This window comes from Lepidochelys kempii, chromosome 14 (genome assembly GCF_965140285.1).
Source record: "Lepidochelys kempii isolate rLepKem1 chromosome 14, rLepKem1.hap1, whole genome shotgun sequence".
Lineage (NCBI taxonomy): Eukaryota > Metazoa > Chordata > Testudines > Cheloniidae > Lepidochelys > Lepidochelys kempii.
The window spans coordinates 5,709,371-5,715,465 of NC_136393.1; the positions used below are offsets into that span (position 1 = coordinate 5,709,371).

The following is a 6,095-nucleotide window of genomic DNA, read 5'->3' on the forward strand; positions in this document are numbered from 1 at the left end:
CTAATTTTACCATACTAATTTCTCCCTACTGTTACTCACACCTTCTTGTCAACTGTTTGAAATGGGCCACCCTCATTACCACTACAAAAGTGATTTTTCCTCCTTTGGTATTCTACTGTTAATTGAATTGTCTCATTAGACTGACCCCCCGACTTGGTAAGGCAACTCCCATCTTTTCATGTACTGTGTATATATATACCTGCTACTGTATTTTCCACTCCATGCATCTGATGAAGTGGGTTCTAGCCCATGAAAGCTTATGCTCAAATAAATTGGTTAGTCTCTAAGGTGCCACAAGTACTCCTTTTCTTTTAGTTAAAACAGATAAACCTGCAAACTGGGAATGGTAACATGATGATCTGTGTTGATGAAAATATATTTCAAGTGGGTGTAATTATATGCAAGTGAACGAAGCACTGATGGAACGTTGTTTAGACCATACTGTGAGTTCTACAATGCATTGCACAATGTACCCAATACATTACAGAATAAGCTTAACCCTACAGACTCTTGCATAAAGACTCCTCTCTTATGCACACTTATGCAAACAGACCCAGTGAGCTCTGGGATGACTGGCATGAATAAGAATTACTCACAGGAAGCAAAGCTTTGCAGGATCAGGCCAAGTAGTGTTATATATTGAACAGGGTATTAGAGAAAAGCAGAAAGTGATATTCTACTGTTGCTAGATTCTTTGCAGTGCTCTTAAGGTAGTGGCAACTATGTTCTAAAGACCCTTCCTAGCAATGAAACATCCATTTCAAACAGGTTGCTTTATTCTGCTATTCTTAAGAAATTCATCTCTGGCCTGTGAGAGTGGCAGAAAGACAAATGCTTCCTAAACGACCTATGTACCAGGAAGTTTAAGTTACATGAAATGTTTCTAAAAAAACCCTTTCCTGTTGCAAATCTCTTCTCGAAAGACGGGATGAAGTGGGTTAGATGCAGTTGAAAATTTAACCCTTGAGAGTAAGCATGGCTTGTTTTCTTCCTAGCCATGAATGGTTCTCTGACATGGTGTTACCTCTTTCTCTCTCACATTGGTTGTCTATAGCACTCATCTGAGCACTAACTCCATTGTACGTAATGTCCTTTTTTCCAGTCCAGGAGTTAATTTTGCTTTTAAAATATGTTTTTTAAATATAAGGTATAAATAGTTGCCACTATAAATATCTCCTACTTTGCTTTTCCCCTTTCCTAGCCCTTATAGGGTCTGGACCCCAGGGACTGCACAGTGGGAGACAGTGAAATTGGTTGCGTGGGGAGAATAGTCAGTTCTTTCAGCATATTATCTGCCCTCCAGGATGACTTTCTTTCTTTCTCTTCAGCACAGCATCTGAGAACTGCTTTTTCCCTTGCAATGGGGAATCTCCCCAATGCCCTATCTGAAGGAGCAAGTCTACCAAAGGCCAGAGGGGGCAGTGGGAGCCAAGGCCTAACACAGCATCATCAGTCACATGACCAGTGCGTCCGAGATCGTGCGTGCACTGAGAGAGGAGCAGTGAGCACCAGGCTCTCACTCCTTATAGAGACAAAATTTCAGTCATACACATGAAACCACACTGGTATAAAGAAAGGGTACTCTTCGTCCCTATGCAAGTAAGCCTTTCCCCAGCCCTGCTCTCACCTTCCTCCCTCCATTCCTTCTCCCAAACTTTGCAGAACACAGCAGAGCCCTTGTGGAGAGAGACTTCCCTGGGGAAGGATGGGATCCAGAAACACATTGCATTGGACATGTAAATAAATTGCTTTCTATGTCTGAGTGGTGGACTGCCCTAATTATATAGCATCTCCATATCTTGAATTGGCCAAGTACATTTTAGTTCCCAAAGTTTTTATTTCCAGCTGAAAATATCTTGACTCAAACATTACATTTACAATGGAATCCTGGTCTTTTATCCACTTGGTACAATCGGTTCACTAGGTTCATGCAAAACCAGAAGTAAAGCTTTATATGCAGGGAAATGGAGATTCAAGCAAAACACAATATATAAACTGGTATAAATTAGCCTTTCTCCTCTAGCTGTTAGGTCAGCTAGAAAAAAATCCATCAGATAAAGGTGTTTGTCTCATTCACAATAAAATCTTGAGGTTGAGATGTTCTTAGATGTTAACAGGTCTGATGCCTAGGTTCTGTAAGAAAAATTAAGCCATATTTGCAACAGAAATAATAGAATATGCAATATATAAATCAGTAATGCATTCTGTAAGTAGAGGCAATTAAATATATTGAGTTTTGATGAAGGATCTAAAAGAGCGAACAAATGTGTTGCATATTTTGCAAGCAGATAGGATGTTCACATGTACAGCCTGTGACACAGTGATAACAAGTTTAAAAGCCAATTGTTCATAAGAGGAGGAAGAAATATGACATAGAAAATGTAGTAGGTTTACATTCCTGACACTAAGGAGTTTTCTCCGTCTTTCCTATTCACTATTCTGATTTGTGGGAGCTGCAAAAATTGCTGAAGACGGTAGAGTGTCGTATTACCTATTATAGGATGGAAAAATCCCACCAAGCAACATCTTTATTTCACAGGTTTAAAAATGAATCTGCATTTTCTGCTCCCTACACACCAAACCTGGGCACAACAGACGGTGAATGCAACAAGCAAGGTGAAGAAAGGGTGAAATGATGAGTCAAAACTAACAATCCAACAGTGAAGGCAAGAGATACCCTCAACGACAGAGACAGTGCTTAATACGAAGAGAAACTTCCTTTCCGCAACATAACATTTTAGGCCCTGACCTTGCAACAAATAGGCATGGAGCACTCTCAACTCTCAGCAGATGCTTACCACTTCACAGGCGCAAGCCCACAGAAATTGTGGTGTTCAGTGTGCAGCTTGCATTTTTACAGTACTACAGACTCCATCATTCCTGAGAATAAGTGACCATGTTCATTTGTAGTGCACTTTGTAGTGATTCTACCTAAATGCCGTCTTGACAACCTTCATACTTTAGAATCATGGCTAATCATTTGGGTTGGAACGTTAAGTCGACCTCTTGGGTCATCTAGTCTATCCCCCCGTGGCATTATAGGATTGGCTAATTTTTTTGATCCAGTTTTGAAGGATATACTCCTAAATACCGGTTATAGATGCCTGGGTTCTGATCTGAGTTCCCAAATGCGGAACTGAGCTCCCTAACTGGGCTGAGTCCTCAGTTACAATGTAGGAGCCTTAATTTACCATAGCCTCAGCTCCGCCAATAGTAGCAAAGGTGAAGGTTGTTGAAATGAAAACCACCTGGATCCTATCTGTACATTTTTATTTTTTACCACTATGTTGTCCAACACTACTGTGAGCACGGCTAGGCAATAGGAAGATAAAACCCTGGAATCCTCTCTATACTAAAACCTGCAAAGAGTAGAATAGACACAGTGATGGAATTTGCAGGTTTGAGGTCCCTGTGTAAAGAGGTGTCTCTACTGATTATACAAGGGGGCCCTAATTCTCATTTATACTAAGGTTACTGCTCTGGAAATGTGAAGCGACTTTAGTGTATGTAAAAACCAGGCCTTGAATGTTAGTAAGAATATATTTTTCTATATGTCTGAAAGGCAGTTAATTATCTTCCATAATCTCCATTCTTTGTATATCTCAAGAGAAAGGGAGTTAATGGTTAATAAAAAGAAAAGGAGGACTTGTGGCACCTTAGAGACTAACCAATTTATTTGAGCATAAGCTTTCGTGAGCTACAGCTCACTTCATCGGATGCATCGGTGTATTCCCTATGCTTAGGTGCACCTAAGCATAGGGAATACACCAGTTTCCACCATTAATTTTGGTCTTGTTCTGGTCTTTTCAGGCTTCTGACAGTCATGTTTATGGATTGAGCTTCTTTCTCTATTGTTCTGTGTCATGTTTCTATAGGTTGCCATCATTGTCTCTTCCCAGGTGGTGTCCATATTATTACTAGAGGTGAAAGTCATTTTAGTGGCATCCTTGAAGCATATCCTAAATATGTCCATCACCATCTTCTTACCATGTTAAATGCTTTCTCTTGGTTTGCTCTACGTACAATTTCTGATGTTGCAAGAAACTCTTTCCAGTGGACTCTGAAGATTTTCTGCAGGCATTTACTTTGGAATGAGTTGATGTTCTTATCAATTTCTGATGTAGATTTCCACGACTCTGCTCCGTAAAGGAGGACAGGCATGGGGCCTGTGTTAAAAATTCATTATTTTAGTATCAGTGCAAAGCATGCTACTTTTCTAATTTGATTCAAGTTTATGAAAATCGTTTGCTGCTCTTGATAGTGTAGAAAATAATCTACGGCTTCATCGACCCTGCAAGTTTTAGCATCAAAGGCAAAACTCCCCATTGTCTTCAGTGACATGATCAGGACAGTGCTTAATTTGTGTCAGGGCTGAGCCCTGGCACCTCTAGGCTTGGCAGTTCATAACCCTGGCACCTCTGGGCTTGCTTCATCAGTTATGAAAGGGGAAAAATATTGCTTGAGCCCTGGCACCTCTTTAATTACAAATTAAGCAGTGGATCAAGATCAAAATCCATGGTAGTTTTCTAAGACAAATAATATGTCAGTAGTTGTTTTTATTTCACTGGGTTTAGAGGAGTGTATGTTCAAACAGGCAGCACTGAGACAGGCAGGGGACAGGACCAGCGAACAAGAAAGTCAAATTGTTTTACAATGGCTGATTTTTTAGATGCTGTACAGTCTGATCAAACTAAGCTCCTGAGCAGTGGGGTGGGGCCACATGGATGAAATAAACAGGCCCCTTCCTGAATTTCCCTCAAAATTCAAACCAAACCAATGGGTCAAAATAGTTCAGTGAATTTCTTGACATTGTTTCTGATTGATTATCCAGAGCAGTTCACCCACGCAGTGAACCAACTCTGTGGTTAGCAAAATATATGGATGGAGACACAACGATCTTCAATAAACAATATGTCACCTTTTCCTTTCCTCCCCTCTCATATTTCTGTGTTGCTTAGCTTCCTTTCTGGGGCCATGTAGCGCCTGGGGGCAGATCCTGCTTGCTCTTTATGTGGGCACACCGTGGGGACATGAAGCACCCTTCACACACCTTTATGCTTCCTGTAGAGTCAAGCAGAGCAGCAGCCCTGGTACTCAGAGAAGCTCTGACCCTACTCCACTAAGCGTGCATAGGCAGAGGGGAGGCGATTGCACCTCATGAAAAGCTGTAATAACAGGCTCTCTCCCCTTAGCACAGGGGAGTGCCTCTCCTGGGGCCACTGCACTCTACTCTGGCTGTTCCTAGCAGGCGCAATCCAGCCTTTACTTTATAATCTCCCTAATACTTTAAAAAGTTGGCTTTGATCCTCTACTATTATTTGAGCCAATGTCCAAATCCTATGAAGCAAACACTTGTTGGGAAGGTCAGAGAGAAAAAGATTATGCCATTTTCTTATCAAGTGCACGTGCCCACACATACACACACACACAAATCGAAAAGGAAATTCTCAGAAAGTTACCCACAGCTGGTTGTGGCAGCATGAGGCAACTCAGTGCACTGCTTTCTGCACGGGTCCCGCATAGAACACAGTCACAAATGCGGTGTGTCTCATTTGCAGAGAGCTGGTGTTTGTGCTTTCCAGCTGTGAGCGAGTGCTTCAGAGAGAAGAATCTTCGTGGGCAAATGTCCTCTCTTTTGCTGTTTGCGGAGTGGATGCGAACAGGTCATGATTTTCCCCAGTTACTTGCTCATCCATAATAATCCCGTGAAAAACTTCTGCAAATAATTCTCAGTCTGTAATTCATTCATGAGTGAAGATCTTTGCAAGTATTTAACAGCTGTGTTAATTTGAAAAAATAGGTCATATTCCAACTTTCTGTTCTTTTACTGGGGCCTTGTTACGGGAAACCATCCTTTTTCAGCACAGTGCTTAAGCACCGGGGTTAAGCACTCTCCTGAATTGAGATGGATTTACGCACAGGCTTAACGGTTTTCCTGTACTGGGGCCTGGAAGAGTGAATTTGCAGAACTCCACATCTGAAACGCATGCTATTCTGATTTAACAAATATTGTAGGACAGGGGTTCTCAACCAGGGGTACACAGACCCCTTGGGGGTTTGCAGAGGCCTTCCAGGGGGTGCATCAACTCATCTAG

At 41.6% G+C, this 6,095-nt stretch overlaps 1 long non-coding RNA gene across 1 annotated transcript; it reads right to left on the bottom strand.

The window, feature by feature from the left end:
• Positions 1 to 1,832: 1,832 nt before the first annotated feature.
• On the bottom strand, positions 1,833 to 5,913 carry LOC140897731 (uncharacterized). Its single transcript, XR_012154800.1, has 3 exons — positions 5,464 to 5,913; positions 4,024 to 4,166; positions 1,833 to 2,133 (listed from the first exon to the last, which is right to left on the bottom strand). It is a non-coding gene; the product is annotated as an uncharacterized LOC140897731 (long non-coding RNA).
• Positions 5,914 to 6,095: the final 182 nt, after the last annotated feature.